The sequence below is a fragment of the Rhinoraja longicauda genome, chromosome 3 (assembly GCF_053455715.1).
Source record: "Rhinoraja longicauda isolate Sanriku21f chromosome 3, sRhiLon1.1, whole genome shotgun sequence".
Lineage (NCBI taxonomy): Eukaryota > Metazoa > Chordata > Chondrichthyes > Rajiformes > Arhynchobatidae > Rhinoraja > Rhinoraja longicauda.
Window position 1 is genome coordinate 70,283,701 of NC_135955.1, and position 24,924 is coordinate 70,308,624.

A 24,924-nucleotide genomic window follows, 5' to 3' on the forward strand; every position below is an offset into this window, starting at 1 on the left:
AGAGTATTATCTGAATGGTGTTAAGTTAGGAAATGGGGAAGTACAAAGAGATCTTGGTGTCTTTGTTCATCAGTCACTTAAAGTTAGCATGCAGCTACAGCAGGCAGTGAAGAAAGCTAATGGCTTGTTGGCCTTTATGACAAGAGGAGTTGAGTATAGGAGTAAAGAGGTCCTTCTGCAGTTGTACAGGGCCCTAGTGAGACCGCACCTGGAGTACTGTGTGCAGTTTTGCTCTCCAAATTTGAAAAAGGACATTCTTGCTATTGAGGGAGTGCAGCGTAGGTTCACTGGGTTAATTCACGGAATGGCGGGACTGTCGTATGTTGAAAGACTGGAGTGACTAGGCTTGTATACACTAGAATTTAGAAGGATGAGAGGGGATCTTATTGAAACATATAAGATTATTAAGGGATTGAACATGCTAGAGGCAGGAGACAATTTCCCAATGTTGGGGGAGTCCAGAACCAGGGGTCACAGTTTAAGAATAAGGGGTAGGCCATTTAGATCGTCGATGAGGAAAAACTTTTTCAGTCAGAGAGTTGTAAATCTGTGGAATTCTCTGCCTCAGAAGCCAATGGAAGCCAATTCTCTGGATGCTTTCAAGAGAGAGCTAGATAGAGCTCTTAACTATAGCGGAGTCAGGGGGTATGGGGAGAAGGCAGGAACGGGGTATTGATTGTGGCTCGAAGGGCCTAATGGCCTACTCCTGCACCTATTGTCTATTGTCTATTGTAAACAACCTTCCCCAATCAACTTTTGTGAGATCCTGTCTCACCATCAAAATTGTCCTTGTTCCAATTTAGAATTTCAACTTTTGGACGAGACTTATTCTTTCCTATAACTATTGAAAAACAACTAGAATTATGGGCACTGGTCCCATAATTCTAGCGCACTAACAATAGACAATAGACAATAGGTGCAGGAGTAGGCCATTCAGCCCTTCGAGCCAGCACCGCCATTCAATGCGATCATGGCTGATCACTCTCAATCACTAACATTTCCGTCACCTGCCCTGTCCTATTTCTAAAGTGGAGATCAAGTCACATTCCCGAGAGTGGAAATTCTTCCTTATCTCTGTTTTAACGTTATCCATGCTTTCTCCCACTGAACTAATTTTAGATTCACTTTCCCCTGAATCCTTGAAGCTCTTGAGTTTTAGTTCAAACTCCTACATGGGACTTACTTATTTCAACAAAGAGCCATTCCGTACCTGACAGTTCCCAGCAGAACAATCCCATCAGTTCCATTTCCCTTCTCCTGTCTTCCCCTGCAGCCTATTCTCTCTCACATATCCATAAACTCCGCTTTGATTGATTTGCCTCTTACTTATATTAAGGGGAAATTTACCACTGCAGTTGAACCTATCACCAATTCTTTGGGATAAAGCAGAGAACCAGAGATGAAGCAGAAACACACATAGTCATGAATATTTAAACTGAGCTGTAAGGCTTGAACCCATACATCTGGAGCAATGAGTTAGCGGCACTGTGTCAATGTGACACAAATGTCTTGCAAAAATCCATGCAAGCTATATCAAATGTAATACCCTAAATTATAATGAATATTATTTCAATAGCTATTGGCCCTGCATGTTAACTTTCTAGGGTATATGTACGAGTCTCCTCAAACACCTGATTACCAATATTTGCCAGTCTTCTACCTTTAAAAATATTACAGTTGTTGCTGCTCAAGCCTGAGTGGGTGTGATTCTGCAGATACTAATTTTCCTTCCTCTCCTTCTACAGGCTTGACTATTGGTTTGTCTCCCATCTGTTTCTTCAATATGTTTCATAAAAAGTCTATCACAGGACTTACCAACAGCGTGTCCTGGCATGCTCTTTGAACAGCAGTTTTGCTGCAGATTCTGTAACATTATAAGTTGTAGACAGAAATATATGTTAAACAATTTCTTCAACTAACAGTGAACTTGGAATTGGAACATAGAAACATAGAAAATAGGTGCAGGAGTAGGCCATTCTGCCCTTCGAGCCAGCACCACCATTCAATCTGATCATAGCTGATCATCCAGAATCAGTACCCTGCTCCTGCTTTCTCCCCATATCCCATGAGTCCATTAGCCCTAAGAGCCACATCCAACTTTCTCTTGAATACATCCAGTGAATTGGCCTCCATTGCCTTCTATGGCAGAGAATTCCACAGATTCACAACTCTCTGTGTGAAAAAGTTTTTCCTCATCTCAGTCCTCAATAGCCTACCCCTTATTTTTAAACTGTGATCCCTGGTTCTGGGCTCCCCCAACATCCGGAACATTTTTCCTGCATCTAGCCTGTCCAATCACTTAATAATTTTATATGTTTCCATAAGATCCCCCCTCATCCTTCTAAATTCCAGTGAATATAAGCCCAGTCAATCCATTCTTTCGTCATATGTCAGCCCTGCCATCCCAGGAAATAAACTGGTGAACCTATGCTGAATTCACCCAGAGTTGTGAATTTGTGGAATTCTCTGCCACAGAAGGCAGTAGAAGCCAATTCACTGGATGAATTTTAAGAGTTAGATAGAGCTCTAGGGGCTAGTGGAATCAAGGGATGTGGGGAGAAGGCAGGCACAGGTTAATGATTGTGGATGATCAGCCATGATCACAATGAATGGCAGTGCTGGCTCGAAGAGCCAAATGGCCTCCTCCTGCACCTATTTTCTATGTTTCTATGTCTCTAATAGCAAGAATGTCCTTTCTCAAACTAGGAGATCAAAACTGCACACAATACTCCAGATGCGATCTCACCAGGGCCCTGTACAACTGCAGAAGGACCTCCTTGCTCCTATAGTCAAATCCTCTCATTATGAAGGCCAACATGCCATTTTCTTTCTTCACCGCCTGCTGTACCTACATTTACTTGAGAATCTCGGTTCTTTCAAAGACCCAAATGTTCAAGCTTATTATTGATGGCACATTGCTCCTCGCATAAAGTGCAGTAGCTTCTTTCTCATTCGAAATTTTCAAAATCAGGTCATTTACATTTTTGGAATAATATCCAAGTGCAAGGAAGCAGGTGCAGGCAGAGAAGATTAGCTTGGACATTATGTTCAACACAGACATTGTGGGCCAAAGGGACTGCAGATGCTGGTCTGCACCGAAGATAGACACAAAATGCTGGAGTAACTCAGCAGGACAGGCAGCATCTCTGGATAGAAGGAATGGATGACGTTTCAGTCGAGACCCTTCGGACCATTGCTTCTATCCAGAGATGCTGCCAGTCGCGCAGTTACTCCAGCATTTTGTGTCTATCTGTACTGTTCTATGTACTTATCCACAAATAATTCCATTTGATTTCCATTTTTAATACTGCCCGGCAGTAGTAATTACACTTACTTTGTTGTGACAAATCAACTTCGCTTGCGTTCATTTCTAATTCGCTTGGCTGCTACAATTCAGTTATTAGTGTAAATTATTTGGTGAAGAACCCGTCGTGAAGTTTTATTCTGATGAAAATTAATGATTTGAATCGCTAAGTTTTATTTTACTTTTCCCATTGATACCCTGGGCGTTTCCATCAAATCCCGTTCTTTTTTTCCGGTATTGACCATCCGCACAATTTTACTTTGATTGTTGCATTACATTTCTAAGGAAGCAGTCTCAGCAAACGAGTGCACCAGACTTGAGACGGGAATTGCTGTATCGTTTTACAGGATGGAGATCTGAAAAGATGCCTGACTAATATGATTAAATCATAGAACGATGAAAAAAATGTTTAACAAAATTGATTATTGTAGTACGATGCCGGCGTTTTACGCGGGATTACATCATAACGACGCTAGTCTTTAGCTGGTTACGTGAATAATTACTTGGTTGGATTTAAGGAATTTCTGTCATTTTTACAACCATCGTGGATTTTGGGGTGTCTGGCTTTGTCTTTAAAACACTGTTCAGATGAAATTTCGGAGTGCATTGCAACTCTATTGTCAATACATACCATCGATCAAAGGGTATGCTGTCTCCGGACTTTTTTTTTAAGATGGAATATGTTAATTGTTCTGTTGAATGCTAAATAGTCTTGGAAGCAAATGCAGAAAAAAAATAATGAGGTACTGCATTGAGAGTGATAAAGTACAAGACACTGTAATTTATTTAAAAAATATTAGATATGGAAGATATAGAGATATCCATCTCTGGTCTCCCTTTCTCCCCCGACTCTCAGTCTGAAGAAGGGTCTCGCCACGAAACGTCACACATTCCTTCTCCCCAGAGATGCTGCCTGTCCCGCTGAGTTCCTCCAGCATTTTCTGTCTATCTTCGATATAAACCAGCATCTGCAGTTCCTTCCTACACAATTTATTTTAAGACATCTCTTAATTTGCAAAAGATCGGGAATAATGTGTCCCAGCCTGACAACAATTGCTGGAGACGTCCTGCATGTATGCAAATACATGCTGGGGTTTTTTTGTGTGTCGGTGTCTCAAATTGTGCCCCGGCACTTTATGTATCGTGGGCTCCAGGAGCCTCACGGCTCGCAGTCTGGCTGTTGCCGGGCAATGAGTCCAGACAGCGCTCCGCAACCTACCCTGGTGGAACCTCGCGCCGCCCGATTGACAGCGCGCGCCGCGCCCTTCAAGGGTAGCAACATTCCAAAATAGAACCCGAGTGACGTCGGCTGGCCAATGGAAGGCGGGGATAGGCTGGGCCGAGGAGTCAAGTTAGGTTACGCGGCGGCGATTGGCTACTTTGGGCCAGACTGAGTTGGTTGTTAATGCAGAGTAAGCAGTCTGGCTTTGCAGCAGCAGCACTACCGCCGCCGCCACCACCGACTCTCTGGATTAAAGCCAGCAACGTACAGAATTAGCTCATTGTTCAATGCACTCCAACTACGGGCACTAGGGTAGATAGTAAACCAGATTTTCTTTTTGGTAGCTTTTCAAAAAGCTGACTGTACTTCGTCTTTGGAGTTCAGTGATTATTGGATATTTGAAAAACGAAATGCTCCCTAATTGGGAGCAGCATGCAAAGCTGCATGTAGATCGAAAGAGGTGCGGGCAGAGGGGGGGCTTTGTCTGTAAGTATTGTATCGTGAAGCAATCTGTTTCGCAGTCCCGTCTTTAAAAAATAACGATATTTAAAAATAACGATGTAGTTTTTGTTGACCAGTACTGAATGGGTAGTGTGGGAGGCATTGTGCTATATAATGAATACAGACATTCTTTTGGGGTTTTTTCAGTCTTGCAGACCGATTTTGAACGGAATATTACGATTTTCTTTTAGCATCTGCACATTAAAAAAAAAAAGTGTTTTATACCGGGTAAACTATACGCTGAGTTAGTCTGAAATTAGTTTTTTGGTATTGCAGATGTTAAAGTGGTGAGGTTGACGATGTACTTGACAGCATTGATCCGTACGTTACACAATTCTAACTAAAAAAAATGATTGTTTCTTTTTTTCGATAGTTTTCTCCACCTTGGGAACTGGGGAGATTTGTCTGAGGTCCCACCTCTGCCAGAAAAGCATGCAGATAAAGGTAAGATTTGACCGTTTCTGGCAAAAAAATGTGCAGTAGGTATGTGGTTAATAAATCGAACAAAATGCTTATTTGCACAATGGTGTAAACAAATGTTTTTCCCTCGTTCGCCTCCGTGGAAAAAAAATGTATGGTTAATCATGACATCAATAAGCAGATGTTTTATTTTAATTGTCCAACCTCGTTAAGAAAGTAAATGTGAACAAAGAGCTGAAGCAAAACCTAGTTTTAATTTCTCATAGAATTTTCAGATGCCTTTCAATTCTCTTTGAAAATATACTTTTTTTCAAGAGTTTGGCCACTTTCCAAACAAACCTCTCCCATTAACTATTTTTTCAATGTATTTAGTGCCTCCATATGATTAGAGAAGTAGTATAGTTCTCGAGTATGTGAATTCCTTGTGTAGTATCTACAGTAAAATCCTGTGTGGAGCTAACTACTTGCATTTTTTTTTTTAATGTGCTGAAATATCCCATTATACTTAACAGGAGCTGTCTCAAATTGAGTTTGACACTGGGTCAACATAGGAGATATTAGGGCGGATAGCCAAAAGATTGGTCAAAGAGATAGGTTGTAATACGTGCCATGAAAGAGGCAGAGAGATTTAATAAGGGGAATTCCAGGGCTTAGTGGTTGAGCAGTGGGGACACTCCAGATGAGAATTGACTCTCATGAGTTAAATTACATAACATACACACAAGAAACAGGTCAGTTGTCCCAACTAATCTGTACTGGTGTTTTGTTTCCACAGGAAATCACCTTCTATTCTACTTTTATCTTCTCTTTGTAGCATGTATTCTCTGAAAATGTCTGTTCTTTGCTTTTATTTGCATTTGTACTTTAAAAACATGCAACCAGAATAATTTTGTTTCGATTACTTTTCCTATGTTTTTACTAATGTGATTGCAATACAAGGTTCTTTAATCCCCTGTGAATAATCAGGGAATTATATAGTATAACATTTTTAAACTTTTGACTCCAATCTGAAAGAAATAAAATATTGAAATAATTTCATTGTAACTATAATTTTTCAGTGTCCTTTCACAAATTCTGAATTCGACATGCACACTTTTTCCATCAGCTACTTCACTAATATTGCCAAAAAGCTAATGGCATTTCCCAACAAAATCAAAAGTCGTATGAATTTGCAACTTGCAACTTGGAGTAAAAAGTGCTTCATGGGAGGAAAATTACATTTAATTGAAATAATATAGGAAACCTTTTGGAAAGTGACAATCTTTTCAAGAAATGTTTTAAAGGAGGGAAGAATATGTAGGAATTGAGAAATTTGGGGAAAACAAATGGAAATTAGTCTTGATAACTGAAAAACAGCAGCCACTATAATTTTACTGGGAAAGGAAAGTATGGGATGTTTTGATTTTTGAGACTAGATGGATTTAGGATCAGAAATATTATTTGTGCTATAAGTGTTGGTGTGATGGAAGTTAATTTATAACCTGCTGACTGCCATGGGGTCAGCTTTCCTGGGGGTGGGAGGGATTGACTGCTCATTAAGAGCCATATTATGAGGAGTGTGGAACTTTTAACTTAATACACATGCATTACTGAAACTTGGCAGAGAAACTAATATGGGAGTACAACTCTGGAGAGGAGATGAAGAATTGCCAGGCAAATCTGGCAATAAGCATTGCAGCTTCACAGCTGCTTTCTTGAGTTGCACTGAAAGGCATTTGTAATGGATGTTGTATTGGCAGATTGTGGAAAACCTTCAGAAGTTTACAGAAACTGGAGTAACTTTGTAGAGTTCACAGATCACTTTCAAATTTTGGAGGTGCTCACCTGTTCATTACACTTGGCTCTCTGCAGATACATAACCACGCCATAGATATATCACAGATACATGCTGCCTAAACATTGATAGGTTTAATACAATGAACAATAGCTGGAGACTTGGGAATAGCAGTAGTGTGCTCCTCATGTACCCACAACTGCACAAAAAATAACACCGGTGAAGGCTGGACCTGCCACATTGATGATATGCCACATAGTTCCTGTGTCATAGAGCAACATGTCACAATGCCCAGTCAGGCCCTAGTAACATAGAAACATAGAAAATAGGTGCAGGAGTAGGCCATTCGGCCCTTCAAGGCCTGCACCGCCATTCAATATGATCATGGCTGATCATCCAGCTCAGTAACCTGTACATGCCTTCTCTCCATACCCCCTGATACCTTTAGCCACAAGGGCCACATCTAACTCCCTCTTAAATATAGCCAATGAACTGGCCTCAACTACCTTCTGTGGCAGAGAATTCCACAGACTCACCACTCTCTGTGTGAAGAAATGTTTTCTCATCTCGGTCCTAAAAGACTTCCCCCTTATCCTTAAGCTGTGACCCCTAGTTCTGGACTTCCCCAACATCGGGAACAATCTTTCCGCATCTAGCCTCTCCAACTCCTTAAGAATTTTATATGTTTCCATAAGATCCCCCTCAGTCTTCTAAATTCCAGCGAGTATAAGCCTAGTCTATCCAGTCTTTCTTCATATGAAAGTCCTGCCATCCCAGGGATCAATCTGGTGAACCTTCCCTCTAAGGCTAGAATGTCTTTCCTCAGATTAGGAGACCAAAACTGTACACAATACTCCAGGTGCGGTCTCACCAAGGCCCTGTACAACTGCAGCAGAACCTCCCTGCTCCTATACTCAAATCCTCTTGCTATGAATGCTAACATACCATTCGCTTTCTTCACTGCCTGCTGCACCTGCACGCTTGCTTTCAATGACTGGTGCACCATGACACCCAGGTCACGTTGCATCTCCCCTTTTCCTAATTGGCCACCATTCAGGTAATACTCTGCTTTCCTGTTCTTGCCGTCAAAGTGGATAACCTCACATTTATCCACATTATATTGCATCTGCCATGCATTTGCCCACTCTCCTAATCTATCCAAGTCACTCTGCAGCCTCCTAGCATCCTCCTCGCAGCTAACACTGCCACCCAGCTTCGTGTCATCCGCAAACTTAGAGATGTTGCATTCAATTCCCTCGTCCAAATCATTAATCTGTCAGATGGCTGCAAATAATCAAAACTGTTTGCAAGACCTAATTTTTTGCAGATGATTAATAACCGTCAGGTTAACTGCAAAGATCAACCTCTGACTCAGAATCATTCCAAGACTTTGCTGGAGAAAATATGCAAGATCGCTTGGTTAGCTGCACAAAAATACATTAGATATAGAGAATGATGATTTGCTTTCTAAGACTGACACCTTTGCCACGAAAAGGGTTTATCAGAATGAACAGGAGCTTGGTTTACTGGCTAGTGTACAGATGCAGTTGTCATTGACTGCTTGCACATGTCAATCAAGGTGCCCCTGGATCATTAAAAAATGCTTGTCAAAAGTAAGGGCTTGTGTTTCATCAATGTACACTTGTCCACAACCACAAGAACATCTTTCTGTAGCTGCGTAAACAGTATTTATTCTATGGCAATCCATTCTTCCTGATATTTCCACACCTCCAACTAGACTTACCAGCTGGCAAGAGAGGATTGAGGTACCTTTTTAAAAAAAAAAAGGAAAAGTGGCATTCAAAAGCAATTTAGTACAAGTGATGTAGGCAAAGTAGCCTTCACAGGCAAAGTAGTGTAAGTTAGATGACTGCTCGGGAGCCATCTTTCAACATGCACTAAACAGTAAAGTGAACATCTCAGAAGCCTGTTATAACATTACCCAATGTGAAAGGTTGCACAAACTCATTGCAGAACACATTGCTTCCTTGGATGCCCAGATTTCTGTCATCATCACTCACAATCATTCTGCAAAAATACCCACCATGCACAGTTTCTCAGTGTCAGTGGATGCCTCCCCATTCCACAAAAGTTAAAGACCACTTGCCAGCCTTTGCTAAATAAGAATGTGAACATATAATTTTGTGCAAGTCCAAAGAAGTGAAACGAATCAATTTTGTTACATAAACAATCTCTGCAAATATTATTGTATGATTACAAATTTTTACTATCCTCCGTTCAAGAACACAAACATTTCAAACATTTGTAGCTTTGCTCGTGATTGATGTTGCAGATATTTTTGTACATCTTTTCTCTGACTGTTGAGGACCCTTGGCCTGGGAACCACTATTACTAGATTTTAATTGCATTAAAAGAGTGTAGTATATCATTCTAAAGTTACTTGAGCTGTTGAGATTGTAATCATCGATTTATGAGAATCATGGAACAGCACTGAGGCTTTCTATCAGTGGCATTGTTATTTAACTATAAGAATCTAGCCTCACGGCTGCAACCTCAGCAGCCAACTCTTTACAAGACTGGGAGGATGCTCCCAGGGGATTGGAGAGTTCTGTGAAGATATGGAGACCTTCCAAAGCTGTGACAGAGGTTTATTCAGGATTTCTCTTCTGAATACGGTGAAGCGCAATCTCTAAATATCTGCAGTTCAGGGAAAATCCTCAAGTCTGCTCCCTTGGGAGAAAGTAGATGAAGTTTTCACTGCTCAAAGATGAAACCTTGGTGTCCTTTCTAATGTAACAGTGAGCAGCAACTCGTGAGTTCTGGTAGAGATTAATAGCTGCAGCTTGAAATGATGCTGAGTGCCGAATGTGGACCTCCAGAGGCAAAGTACAAGTAAGCCTGTATTTGAGGTTGCGAGAGGTGCCAAATGCAATGATTTTTAATAGCAGTTTCAGGAGACTGGTTGTCATGTCGGTTGTCTTTAGACCTGCCTCCTCCACGTGTTAGTTGTAAGCTGTCTTAATAGCAAGAGTAATTTTTATGGTTCATTTCATCTTGTTGGTTTTTTTGAGTGATGGAGAATATTTTTTTGACGATAAATGTGAAGGAGAGAACTGATTATTTATAAAGCTGTGGAAAATGTTGGCAAGTAGTGGAATTATTGAGAGAAAGGGGATATGTGTTTCTACAAAAAAAGTTGCAGTAAGGAGTGATGTAAGATTGCAGAGTTTGAGGGAGTTTAGAATATACTCTCAGAAGACAGATGATAATGCCATGGGTCATCTTTTCTGATGAGATCTAATCCTTTTGTGGCCCTTAATTCAGGAGTAGTTTAATTTAGAGCTACAATGCTGAACCCGGCCCATCGGCCCACCGAGTCCGTACCGACCAGCGATCCCTGCACACTTACATTATCCTACACACACTAGGGACAAATTCCAATTATACCAAGCCAATTAACCTACAAACCTGTACTTCTTTGGAGTGTGGGAGAAAACTGGAAATCCCATAGAAAACCCATGCAGGTCACGGGGAGAACGTGCAAACTCTGTGCCTTTTTCCTGTCTACACAACACATGCCATCAACTGGCTCTGTATCAATGTAGATCAGCATGATTTTCTTTTTGGGGCATGGATAGATGTTCTTGGCAAGCTTCTCCTTACAACACCAAGGTTTGCCAAATTGGGTTCCCCCATTGTCATTATACAGAATGTGAACTGAACATGCATTTTTTTTTAAATTGGACTCTAAACGATCAATAATTTCTGATAACTTTAAACTTTCAGGTTGAAAACTTTGAAGTATAAGTGCTGCATTACTATTTCCATTTCAGCATTGCTAATTTTGTCCACTTCTCTAGCTTCCTCTGGCAGCTCATTCCAGATACATATTACCTTTAGTGAAAATGTTGCCCATGAAGTCACTTGTAAATCTCCCACCTTAAGGCTATGCCCTCTGGGTGGGGGGGGGGGGGGGGGGTGATAGGCAGATGGTTGGACAAAGGCAAGAAATGAAAAGTCAGAAGGTGTAAAACAACAGGATGGTGAATTGTGAAGCTTGGGGAAGAAATGTTGCTGGATGGGGTGGCGAGAAATAGGTGCGAGTCCAGTTTGGGGAAGGGGGGCTGGTGAAGGAGCAGGATGGGTTAGGAGAAAATTGGAGAATTCAATGTTCACACCGTTGGGTTGCAAGCTACCCAAGCGGAATATAAGGGGGTTTTCCTCCAGTTTGTCTGTGACTTCGCTCTGGCAATGGAGGAGGTCCAGGACAGAATGGTCAGCATGGGAAGGGAGTTAAAATGGTTAGCAGCCGGGAGATCAAATAGGCCTTGGCAGACCAAGCACAAGTGTGCAACAAAACCTTTGCTGATTCTCCGCTTGGTCTCGCTAATGTACAGGAGGCCACATCGAGAATACCAGATGCAGTAGATGAGGTTAGTTACGGTGCATGTGAACCCATGTTTCACCTGGAAGGATTGCTGGGGTCCCTGAATGGAGGTGCAATAGGTAGGGTTGGAGGAAGTGTTGTCCAGATGACTGTAGGAGTCGATTTATTCACAAAATGCTGGAGTAACTCAGCAGGTCAGGCAGCATCTCGGGAGAGAAGGAATGGGTGACGTTTCGGGTCGAGACCCTTCTAGTCGGTGGGTTTGCAGTCAATGTCAGTCGATAGTCTGCCCCCTGTGATGGAGACAGAGATCAAGAAAGGGGAGATTGGTGTGAGAGATGGTCCAAATGAATTTGAGAGCAGTTACAGGTAAAGTTAATGAAATCAAAGAGGCCTGCGCTGGAGCAAGTGGCAGTCATCGATGTAGCAGAGAAAGAGGTTGGAGATGATGCCAGTGCATATTTGGAACAAGGACTGTTTGTTGCATCCAACAAAAAGGTAGGCATAGCTGGAGTCCATGATAGTGCCCATGGCTATACTTTTAGCTTGGAGAAGATAAGAAGTCGAAGAGAAGTTCTTGAGGATGAGGATAGATTCTGCAGGCAGAGGAGCGTTAGTAGAGAGTAATTGATGGGTCTGTGTTCAAGGAAGAACTGGAGGGGCTTGAGACCTTCCTGGTCGGGATGGAGGAGTAAAGGATCTGGATGTCCATGGTAAAGAGGAGGCAAAGGGTGGCCTAGAAATTGAAATTTGTTGAAGGGTGTGTGAGGTGTCTCTGATGTAGGTTGGATGGAACTGGTGGTGGGGGGGGGGGGGGGGGGGTGGGGATAGGATCGAATCAAGATATTTGGAGATGAGTCCTGTGGGGCAGGAGCAGGCAAAAACAATGGGTCTGTCAGGGTAATCCTGTTTGTGTCAATAGAAGTGGGCAGTGCGGAGTTGGCGCACGATAAGTTTGGAAGCCGTGAGAGGAGATCACCAGAGGTGATGAGATCAGAAACAAAGGGAGATGATGATGGCATGAGCTTCAACTGTGGGGGTCATGATGTGGTGGTCTGAGAGCTGGTGCCTGGCCTCGCCACGATAGAGGTCAGCTTGCCAGACTACAACTGCACCTCCTTTGTCAGCAGGTTTGATAATAATGTTGGAATTGTTGCTGAGTTAGCAGAGGGATGTGCATTCATAGGGGGTGAGATTGAAGTGGGTAAGAGGAATGGAGAATCAATGATTCAATGATACTTTACCAGGCAAGACAGTTGATGTTACACCGGCAGTTGGAAATAATGACATTGTTTTCCTTAGAGCAGCTTGCAGTTTAAAGGCAAAGTTGTTGAGCAGTGATGATTTGGTCCATTAAGACGTTATGCAAGGGGCCAACATCCGTTTGGGGAAAAAAAGGAACTGCAAGATCATCAGTTTCACCAGAAAAATGAATCAACTGTTTGATGCTGTTTGGGTTCAAAGGGCCAACTGGTCCCTGATATAATGGTGCTATGTGACTTGAACTTATAATCTATGCTAAAACCAAAGTGCTGGTGGGACTCATTGGGTCAGGCAGCAGCTGCAGAGGAAATGGATAAACTTCTCTTCGGGGCCTTCTTCAGTTCTTGTTTTCTCTCTCTCTCACTCATTCTCAGGCATACATCCATGCTTATGTCTGTTCCTCCCATTTTTGTTCCTTTTTGCATACCGCCCCGTAGACCCGCATTGCCCATTTTTGTCCCACTTCCATCTACTGCCCAAACCCTTCACCCACTGGATTTGTTCCCCCCATCCCGTTCCATCTTCACTTCATTTCTCCCTTAATGGTTTCCATTATCATCGTATTGACTTGTCAAATTCCAGCAGTGGTAGCCTTTGTGTCCTCATTCATCACCCTCCAAGCAGCTGTCTCCTCCATTTCCCTCCTCTCTCCCCCCCCCCCCCCCCCCCCCAATCTGGTTTCATTTTCATATTTTTTTCTCTGCTTGTCTTCTTATACCTAACACCCACCTCCCTTTATCTCCCCCCTCTCAATTCTCCTTCCTCCATTCACCTACTGGTATCTGTCTCACCCTTTCTCCTCTACTCTTTATATTAGCTATCTTCCCTCTGCACTCTCAGTCCTGATGCAGAGCCTCATGAAAGATGGGCAATCCCTCCAACACCCAGCCCCCAAGTTGCTCGATCTGCTGAGTTCCTCCAGCTGTTTGTTTTTGCTCCAGATTCCAGCATCTGCAGTTTCCTTGTCTCCCTTAAAGGACATGCCTCTTATAATCAGACTTGCATTGAAAATAAAGGTGACTGAATCTAATGGTACTTCATTAATAAAACAATAATTGATGTAAATTCAAGAAATGCTTCTTGATTTCTCATCTTGAAAATATGAAAGGCACTTTAAATACTGGCACTGCAAAGAATATCATTGTATAGACTTGGAGGATTATCCCTTAATCATGAAACATACTCGCATTTATTTTTTCTGAAATGAGAGAAGCCTATTTCTAATCTAAACCAAGATTTTTGTTTTTATTTCCAAATTGAAAGCAATGTTCACAATCTTGGCACCAGACCAGATTGAAGAGCTGCATATAAATATTATTTTCCACCTGCAGCCTGCAAACCATTACCCAGGATGCTCCTTATTGGCAGGAATCACGTCCTTTCTTGTTCATGTCCTTGTTTGACCTCAGAAGCTGACTAAATGGAGTGCTTTGAAAAAAAAAATTTGGCCGTCATTAGGAATGAGAGTGGTCCAAATAAAATACTGTGCAATTTCTTGCACAATATTATGAAGATTTGCATGGAAAATTATATCCTTTTATAGGTTTAGATTATCTAAAGAAATGGGATTTTGGTGAGATCTGAGAATCCTATTTTTACTGCACATCAAGATTTTTGCTTTTTTAAAAAAAAACTGAAAGTAAGGCACAGTAAATAATCATTTAAATATTCTTAAAAGCCAAGCTGCTAAACAGCACACTCTGAATAAAATAAAATGTAGAAAGTTGGCCTCACCTGAAAATTTGCACATTGTTGGCCCACCATACACAATCCCCATACATTTTCATTTGTGGGTCAGTCACTGTGAAATGTAATAGTTTGAGAGGTGCCATGTGCCTTTAAAGCATACCATTTAAAATCTTCATGTTCAAATCTTATTTGCATTTAGCCCTGCAACAACCTCCAGACTAAGGTCCTTTTAATTCTTCTATTAGTCCAAATATGGTCACACCAATGCTCTTTGTATCTGACGTAGTAGGTCCCCTCTTTTGAATTCCTTTCCCCTTTTCATCTAACTGGAATCGGTGCATATGTGTAATGGTGTACCTTCAGAATATCTGTAGATGCACCTCTATTTCTGCCCAGACCCTCGTTGCCTAATTATTGCACTTGATATGCTTTACATTGTCTACAATATAGGATAAGCTTCTACATGTGCGGTACCTCCCCACCATCTCTCAAATTACTCCTTGGTCACTCCTGGATGAAGTACACAGACAAGGCAAAAGCCATTGTTTCATCCCTAATTGCACATTATTCTCTGTTCCCTCACCAACATCCACCATCTCTGGCTGATCAGTATTCTACAAATCTGACACAATATTTGAACCCAGGTTAATTTTCAGTATCTGTGACTGTATCTGTCATTGAGCAAGACATTTTTGAGGAAGATGGTTAGAAATGAAAAAGCGCTGGATACATAACTTCAACAACCAACTATTTTTATACGAGTATGCTCTGTGGAGAGAAATAATCACCTCAGAGTGTCCTCTTTAACTTCAATGTATTGATTGGTACCTTAATTTCAAATTAAGTTAGTTCACAGTATTATAGCCAGTGATGTTAAATCAACCAAGGTTCAACTGCTCTAACATTCACTTACAGCTGCAGTTGTCTTTACTATGCACTCCCTATACGTCATTCAGCAAAATACTCTTTTAAGTATTTTTACTTCCTCAGGCCTAGAGGTACTGGCTGGACTGCTTTGGTAATATTACGGAATGAACTTTACTGACACGATGATGTTTTGTTCTTGTCACGAATAACCAGCATTGATTGCTTAATGATCTATGCAGATACTGATAAGGCAGCTTGATGGCTAATTTAAACAGTAAAGTTGGCTGTTTTTAATTCATTCACAGGATGTGGCTGTTGAAGGCTGCGCCAACATTTTTCTATCCTTAATTGACCCTGAATAGGAAGCTTGCCATTTCAAAGGCCAGTTTAGAGTAAACTACGTGGATGTCGTCTTTATCCCCGGTGGGAGAGTTCAGCTGAATTCTGCCCTGATGGATACAAGTAAACAGTTAGGATTTAACAACAAATTGCAAGTTTCATGATCACCACTATAGGGCCCTTAATTTCAACTGGAATTTAAACGGGGCTTCCCCTCTTCCGTTATAGATGAGGCTCTCTCTAGGGTCTCTTCTACATTCCACAGCTCCGCTCTTGCTCCCCCTCCCCCATTCGTAACAAGGACAGAATCCCCCTCGTTCTCACCTTCCACCCCACCAGCCAGCGTATCCAACAAATCATCCGCCAACATTTCCGTCACCTATAACGGGACCCCACCACTGGCCACATCTTCCCATCCCCTCCCCTTCTGCGCTCCACAGAGACCACTCCCTCCATAACTCCCTGGTCCACTCGTCTCTTCCTACCCAAACCACCCCATCTCCGGGCACTTTCCCTTGCAACTGCAGGAGATGCAACACCTGTCCCTTTACCTCCCCCCCTCAACTCCATCCAAGGACTCAAACAGTCTTTCCAGGTGAGACAGAGGTTCACCTGCACCTCCTCCAACCTCATCTATTGCATCCGCTGCTCTAGATGTCAACTTCTTTACATCGGCGAAACCAAACGCAGACTCGGCGATTGTTTCGCTTAACAGCTTCACTCAGTCCGCCTTAACCAACCTGATCTCCCAGTGGCTGAGCACTTCAACTCCCACTCCCAGTCTGACCTTTCTGTCATGGGCCTCCTCCAGTGCCATAGTGAGGCCCACTGGAAATTGGAGGAACAGCACCTCGTATTTCGCTTGGGCAGCTTGCAGCCAGTGGTATGAACATTGACTTCTCCAACTTTAGATAGTTCCTCTGTCCCTCTCTTCCCCTCCCCCTTCCCAGTTCTCCTATCTTCCTGTCTCCACCTATATCCTTCCTTTGTCCCGCCCCCCCTGACATCAGTCTGAAGAAGGGTCTCGACCCGAAACGTCACCCATTCCTTCTCTCCTGAGATGCTGCGTGACCTGCTGAGTTACTCCAGCATTTTGTGAATAAATACCGGAATTTAAAATCCGACTACTGGCGAGATTCAAACCGGGGTCTAAATACTGCGCACTGTGCAAATTCCTCGGGTGCAACATATTTTCCATATGCTAACTTAGCACTACTCCACTGAGCTGGGTAATTGATCTTATCACTGTTTGTTTGCATTTGTAGCAAATATTTTATGGAATGTCCTTTATTAGAAGTGCAGGCGCCTCCTTGCTTTTTCAGCTAAATAAGCGTCAAAGGGTATTTCCTAATGACATTTTATTTGGCATTACTATATCTTGGAACTGAGGTTGTTCCATTTGTTAATTTTTAACCACACATCGTGAGACAACCAAATATAAACAAAGTACTATAATAGTGCATTAACGAGTTAATGCGAGGTGATTTCCTCAAACATAAAAATATCTTAAGGTATTGCATTAGGCGTCACTAGGCGAACGTAAGATTTTTAAATTCATATTTTCTCCAATACAGGTATCTGATTAGAACTCTTGAAAAACAGAGAGATTGGTAACTGCATAGAAACGTGATGGTGTCATAAGACATAGATGATGGTGTCATAAGACATAATACAGACTGAAGTGTACAGTGTTTAATGGAATTCTTTCCTTGAAACAGAAGGAGTTGCATCTCCTCCAAACAATGAGTATTTCAATTTGGCTTATGACTTTTTCAATCATCTTAGGTTTGTAACATTGTTATTTCATGTTATTCTATTCTTACATCTGAATGTTTGAACCAAATAAAATCTCAATTTGAATGAAACGTTTGTAAGATCTGTGTGCTTGGGCAGTGGCTACAATTTGCATAGTGTAAATTGCATCCATGTGTTTTATCTGCTCTTTTCAGTTGTGTAAAATGTCAGTTTGCCTTTTACTACTATTTTAATACTTTAAAAAAGTCTTTTTTTTGCTCAGGCTTGGCAAAGTTTTGCAGGGTGTTGGCCATCTCAACTGGAGACTGCTGAAGAGAGATACAAGGATGGAAGTGTTCTTTTGGTAAGAAATGTAAGTGTAAACATTGAAACTATTGCAGGTAGCATTTATTGAATGCACCACTGGTCATCTCATTATTATTAATAATCAGATTAATTGTATTAAACCAATTCATTTGGCAAAAAAATTACAAGTCTTGACATTTCAGCGAACTGATTTAAATTAGTTGTGGTTAAATTCAATTTTATGAACGAAGTAATTGAATATATTAGATGGCAGCACGATGCATTATTGTACAGTTGCATGTATTTCTTGCCTGGTAGGTTAACAGTTCTGTTTATTTACTGGGTTTTAATTTAGATTTTTGGTGCTATAAAACAGTAGTTCAAATTTGTCACTAGTCAAGCACCTCTTATTTTCACTTACATTTATGGCTAAGTGTTATAATCAACATCTAAAATATGAAATAGTTTTTATCATATGCTATTTTAACTGACCAAAGGGGAACTCAATTATCAAATTTCTCTAAATGAAAGACCAAGTTATTTTGAGCTTCTTGATGACTCCACTTGCGTGACATTTCACAGATATTCTTGTGCGTGCATTTCAGTGGATCATAAGCATCATTTCAGTGTCCTCATAGAATAATACTTATTCTATTTTCTGGAACTGCATACAATACTCCAAATGCGGCCTAACCAAATTCCTATAAAGCCACATTATGACTTCTTGTCTCTTCTACACAATCCCCTGACCTATGAAAGCAAGCACATCACATGCTTCCTTTATTACCCTAAAGTTGCCACTTTCAGGGAGTTATGGATTTGAAACCAACCAGATTATGAAAGGCTTGGATAAAGTGGACGTGGAAAGGATGTATCTAACGATGGGAGAGTCTAAAACCTAATGGCACAGACTTAGAATAAAAGGATGTTCCCTCAGAATGGAGATGAGGACGAATTGCTTTAGCTAGAGGTGATGAATCTGTAGCATTCATTGCCATAGACGGCAGTGGAGGCCAAGACATTGGGTATTTTTAAAGCGGAGATTGATAAGTTCTTGATTAGCAAAGGGGAATCAAAGGTTACGGGGAGATGGCTGGAGAATGGGGTTGAAAGGGAAAAATAGATCACCCAGATTGAATGGCAGAGTAGACTCGATGGGACTAGTTGTCTAATTCGCTTCCTATGTCTTATGGACCCCTCTATACATCAATGCTGTTAAGTGCCATGCCATTAATTATATATATTTCCCCTTGCATTTGACCTTCCAAACTACAATACCTCACACTTGCTTGGGTTGAACTTCATCTGCCTTTTTCTCCACCTATTTCTGTAGCTGATCTATATCCCGCTGTACACTTTGACATCCTTTCAGTCCAAGACCCCAGCAATCTTGCATCTGCAAACTTACTAACCAACTTGTCAATGTTTTCCTCCAAATCATATATATATATATATCAATCACATCAACAACAGAGGTCCCAGCACAGACACCTGCAGACCACTGGTATCAAACCTCCATCCTAAATATTGTGCTTCCATTGAGCAGATGAATACCCTGTATATTCATTGCCAGAGGCTTTAATTTTAAAAAAATGATTGCATAAAAATTGCAATGGCATGAAGGGTTAATATTAATGCAAACCAAAGGGAACAAATTATGTAGGTTATCAAAATTAACTTCATAATTAGCATGAAGGTAAACACAAAATGCTGGAGTAACTCAGCGGGTCAGGCAGCATCTGGGGAGAGAAGGAATGGGTGATGTGTCGGGTCGAGACCTTTCTTCAAACTGATGGGCATGGAAGGAGAATTGTTGGGAAAAGCGGTAGATCGACTATTGGAACCTGTAAGTCCGGGTTGGGTCCGAACTGGGAGGTCTGGAACCGGAGCTGGAAACTATGAGGTAATAGATGGAGGCACAGGCAAGTCCCGAGAAAACAGGTGGCTGTGGTGGCGAGTCTGGGTTAAAACGTGTTCGTAGGGTTGGGGGGCAGGAGGGGGAGCAGTGAGAGAGCATGTTGCTAAACTCTGGTTAAAGAACGAAGGAGAACCTTGAGGAGAATTCGCATTGGAGCGGCAAGATATGTAGGAAAAAAAACGCAGATGCTGGTTTAAATCTGAAGATGGGTCTCAACCCGAAACGTCACCCATTCCTTCTCTCCCAAGGCATTGCCTGACCCGCTGAATTACTCCAGCATTTTGTGTCTACCTTCGATTTAAACCAGCATCTGCAGTTTTTTTCCTACATAATCAGCATAATTTGTAACCTTTTATGTGACAGAAACTTGTTTTGTTTAGGGGAGAAATTTTTGTGTATGTATATTAATGATTTTTAATTAGCATAAAGTTCACCAAAAAAACATTATTTTTACAAATAGATTTTGTATGATATTACACACTTTTAGTCATCATGTCATGATGCTAAGATACAATTTATTCATTAAAATTCTGACACTATGCCATGTGAAATATTTGCTATTGAGGGCAAAGGTTCTTCAGGTACAATTTCTTAAATAAATTGATGTTTGTTTTTCTGGCATTGAGGCACTGTACTGTACCAGTGTAACAAGCTACGGTTTCATTCCATTTGATGAATTCATTGTGTAGTGGACCATATGGGGATTTAAGTCCTTTTTGTGAGGATCTGTTCAAGAAAAAAAAAATTGCAGCTGGAAAGAACTGCACAATTCCCCTTGGATGTTAGCCAGGACTTTACCCTGCCTCTCACAACATCATTTGATTATTCAGTTGTAAGTTAGCTCCAAAACTAAAACTCCTTTTTCCTAGATTATTATTGAATTAAGTATATTTTCACCGCCCTCTTTGTACTTTTCATGCAGAATTTGCCAGAAGATTGTCAGTGGATAGTTTTTGCCAGGGAATAGAATAATTCTGTTCCATTAAGATTTCAATGGCATTTTTAGAAAAACATGAAATATTTGGAAAGCATTCCAGGAAATAGTTTCCCATTTTGTACACAGCTTTTTCCATACCCTCCAACAAATTTCTCTTTTTCACTCAACAGTGCCAAAGAGTGAAGCTCAGGTTTTCAATTTATGTCCCGGTAAAGGTTTGGACTTGCTTCTGAAAATTCTTTGATAAAGCAATAACCAAAGGTGCAAGAAGAGCAGTAAATACATTTAGAACTGTTAACTGTTTGAAACAACATGAAGATTCAGCAGTTTCAGAATTTCCCATGATCAAGAAATTACAAGTTGAGTTTTTTAATTAACATGTGGCGTTCCCTCACATTGATGTCTTTCTCCAGTGTAAGTACGAATGAGAAATATTAACTGAATACCTCGTCCATCTCCTGTGCCACCATACATAAATTAATTTGTGATCTCTAAGGATCCTATTCTCTCCCTAGTTACTCTTTTACCCTTAATATACTAGTAAAATCTCTGGATCTTCCTTTATCTTACCTGTCATGGCTGCCTTGTTTCCTCTTTGCCCTCTTGATTTTCCTCTTTTGTACTCCTTTGTCCTCTATACTCAATGGACTTGCAGCCAACTGACCCTGCACAGCACAGAGCAGGTGATTTTATCACCAAAATTTCAAGAGCTGAACCACACAGAATATAGCACACTACATCAGATTTTGTGTGAATGAATGTTTCTGCTTCTCAGCAACTGTTTGGGAATATTTGTAATCGAAAGATGGTCAATGATGGAATAGGCAGGAGGCTTGACTAGGTTAGTGCTTTTTAAAAAAACAGTTTCTTATGTTATTATGGCAGGTGAAAACAGATTTTTCATTTGTTAAGGTCTCCAAATAAAGTGTTCTCAGAGATAAGAATAGTTACTGGCACAGACCATGTATTGGATGGTTTCATTTTCAACGTTGCAATGACTGAAAGTAAAGGTTTATCTTTAATTAATGCTGTAATTGCTTTCCTTCCCAATGGATATTTTTGGTGTTGCTTAAGGAATTATGCTATACATTATGTAATGTTACATTTTCATTAAAGGGAATACTTCCGACCATCCACCAGGAAAAAAGATGGCTTCAAGATGGGGAACAGTAAAACTGAAGTCTTGCTCGTGACTCCTTCAATGGATGCAGATTTATATTTTGCTGAAAGAAGATGGAGTCCCTCTTCTTTCAATCATTTTTCTTCCATGGGTTTTGAGGTGGCACGGCTTACAAATATGTTTTTGTTCATTTTTTAATTTTTTTAGATAAAAACTAATTGAGGGGACTCTGAACCTGGCTGATTTTAAATCATGGATAATAACACAATAAACAATAGTTTTACAAAACTGGAAACACTAAACTATACAAACTGAACAACCATGCTTGCAACCAATACAGGTGGGCCTTCAGGCCTTGTCGTACCATGCAACATATTGTCTTCCATTACTACATTGGAAGTGCATAACCAAAGAGTTAACTTCACATGTCACTTTCTCAACATTAAACAATAGCATACAAAGGCTGAGAGCCCCTTACATATTATTTCAATACATTAAGCTTGTTAGTTCATAATGTATGTCCAAAATCTTCAATTGCCTATGTAACTTCATATTTTAGCTCTGTAAATTTTATGTATAGAAATACTGTAATAGTATGTAATGCATTGTTTCCTAGTGGTAACTGATAGTGGTGCTGCTACGGGATATGAGACACTGATGAATGGTGCTATTTTGGATTTTAAAACATGCTCCTTGGCAAGGTAGCTCTGATGGATTTTTATTATTTTTTTATCGTTCTGAGAGCATATTGATGCTTTTCTGATTGCTTTCAATTTTTTTGGACTCGAGTGACTGGTGGCTTTCATTTTGGATTTATTAGGCTAGGAGCAGTACCTATTGACTGAAGAGTTGAATTGCAGCAAAATGGATGCATGACAGTGCCTGAGAGAAAAAGGGGACAATTACAGCATTGCAATCTTGTCTTTTTTAAATTGCTTTCTCCCTTTCAGCACTTTAATAGTTCTAAGAAATCTTTAAAAAGCGTTTCTTTTAAATACTCAACTGCAGGTTGAGATAGTCATTTGTTGTTTTGAATGATGTTCTTAGTAGGCAAAGTCTATAAACATGATTATAATTATGAGCTGCAGTATTCTGCACATTTCAGAAAAATAAAAATAAGGTAGTTAGAAATAATGAAATGTTTGAAACAGAAAACTGGGACATATCCATAGAATATAATACACTCCTATGACAAAGTACAGTATGTGCTTTTGGAAGACCCTTTATTTGACAGAAAATGGAACGTAGAATATATTGCCAAAAATGGGAGACACAGAACCCTAATCTCTTTATTCCGGGAGGCTGATCCCTTTTGGCACAATTCAATAAATTGGAGATAGGATTTTTAATATTATCACTAAGTACCAAGTCAAACTTGGTACTATTTTGTGTTTTAGTAGAATTCTAAGGAAACATGATGATGTTAATTTTTGATACTCTTTATGCTTTTACAGGTAAGCAATTATAGATGCAAAGGGCATGTAAAAATGAATTTAATGGAAACCTTTTGACTTGGTATCAGTTATGACGTTGATCAATCCATAGATATCCAATCGATTAGATTTAACAATTGACCTGTGAAGCTGATCGAATCTAGTTGACTGCCTATCTAATTGTGGAATAAATGTTAGTGTTCTTTTGCAAATTTTATTTTTACAAAGAAGCCTGTCTTCATTTTTGATAAAGAACAAAAATAACACAAATACTCATTGTGAACAAAGGGACAAAGTAGAATGAAAAGGATGCTTGCTGTTTTGTGTTTGCTCCCTTTCAAACTATACCATATAGTACCACCAAGTATGAGATGCTGCTGTGCTAGATATGGTCTGAAAGCCCACCTTAAAAAATATTTTAATGTCTCTTTAGCTGTTCCTTCCATTCAAGCTTTCCTGCTTGTTCTGAACTAATCCAGTTTCTGACTGTTTAATGCTGATGCATGTAATCATTATTTACTGTGTTTAAACATTACGGTTGAAGTTGTGTAACTAGCAAAGTAGGCCATTAGTAGCATTTAGCATATGTACAGTTATACTTTATGATAAAAGTACATGTTTTCATGAAAATGTGATCTTCAAATGTTTTACTGTTGTACGACATATACCCAGTATATCACTATTTTGTGTTTTAGTAGAATTCAATAAATATTCATCGCAATTGAGATTACTTTACAAAGTGAATTTATTTATATTATTGTTACAAATGTGCCTTATACATCAGATAATTTCAAATTGCTTGCATAAATTAATCTTCCACAATTCTTGGGGATCAAATGCACTATACGGACAGCTAAATATTGAACGTTTGAGATTTTATATCTGATTAATACTACCAACTAATCTTTGTCATTTCCAATAGGCATGCTACCATTCAAATTCATAGTTATACAGCAAGGAAATGGGCCCAATTTATTAATGCCACCAAGGTGCCTTCCTGAGAGAATCCCATTCGACTGCATTTTTTTAGTTTAGAGATGCAGCGCGGAAACAGGCCCTTCGGCCCACCGAGTCTGCACGGATTAACGCTCCCTGCACACCTGCACTATTCTACACACTAGGGACAATTTACATTTATACCAAGCCAATTATCCTGCATTACCACGTCCTATTTGATCCATAAACCTCTAACCCTTTCCTATCCATGAATCCATCCAAATGCATTTTAAATGTATTTCTAACATCACATTCTGACAGCTCATTCCATAAACCATCACCCTCCATGTGGGGAAATCTCGCTCCTCTGGTCACCTTTAAATCTTTCCTCTCGCACCCTATTCTGACTGCGTAAGTTGCCAGAAACTGCTCAAGAATCCGTGTATTTTTATGCCTGTTTTCACTCCTTTTTCTGTTTGTTAAGACTTGCAGTACTGGGTTGCGGGGTAGGGAGGGTGGTGTTCCTAGAAAATGCCATGTCACAATCTTCAATAATATGAAGCCATTCATCTGCACACGCTTCCTAAATTGTCAGTAAAAAAAAAATTGCTTTCACAAATTCCGTGAGAGCAAAATTAAACCTGTATCTCAATTTTTGGGTAGAGATTTGTGATTTCTGTGGCAGCAAATTTCCATAATCTAAAAGGCCTTTATTCATTTTTATTCTGAGACAGTCTTGCAATGTATGGAATGGAATACGTGATTGTCACATGTGACGAGGCACTGTGAAATTCTTTGCTTGCATACTCAAGG

At 40.3% G+C, this 24,924-nt stretch overlaps 1 long non-coding RNA gene across 2 annotated transcripts; it reads left to right on the forward strand.

Moving 5' to 3' along the window:
- Positions 1-4,659: 4,659 nt before the first annotated feature.
- LOC144592078 (uncharacterized) lies at positions 4,660-23,900 on the forward strand. Of its 2 annotated transcripts, none has more exons than XR_013547065.1 (4): positions 4,660-5,012; positions 5,401-5,471; positions 17,745-17,825; positions 21,739-23,900. It is a non-coding gene; the product is annotated as an uncharacterized LOC144592078 (long non-coding RNA). The 2 variants fall into 2 exon arrangements; XR_013547064.1 differs by having other exon boundaries at positions 4,667-5,012; positions 17,745-17,834.
- Positions 23,901-24,924: the final 1,024 nt, after the last annotated feature.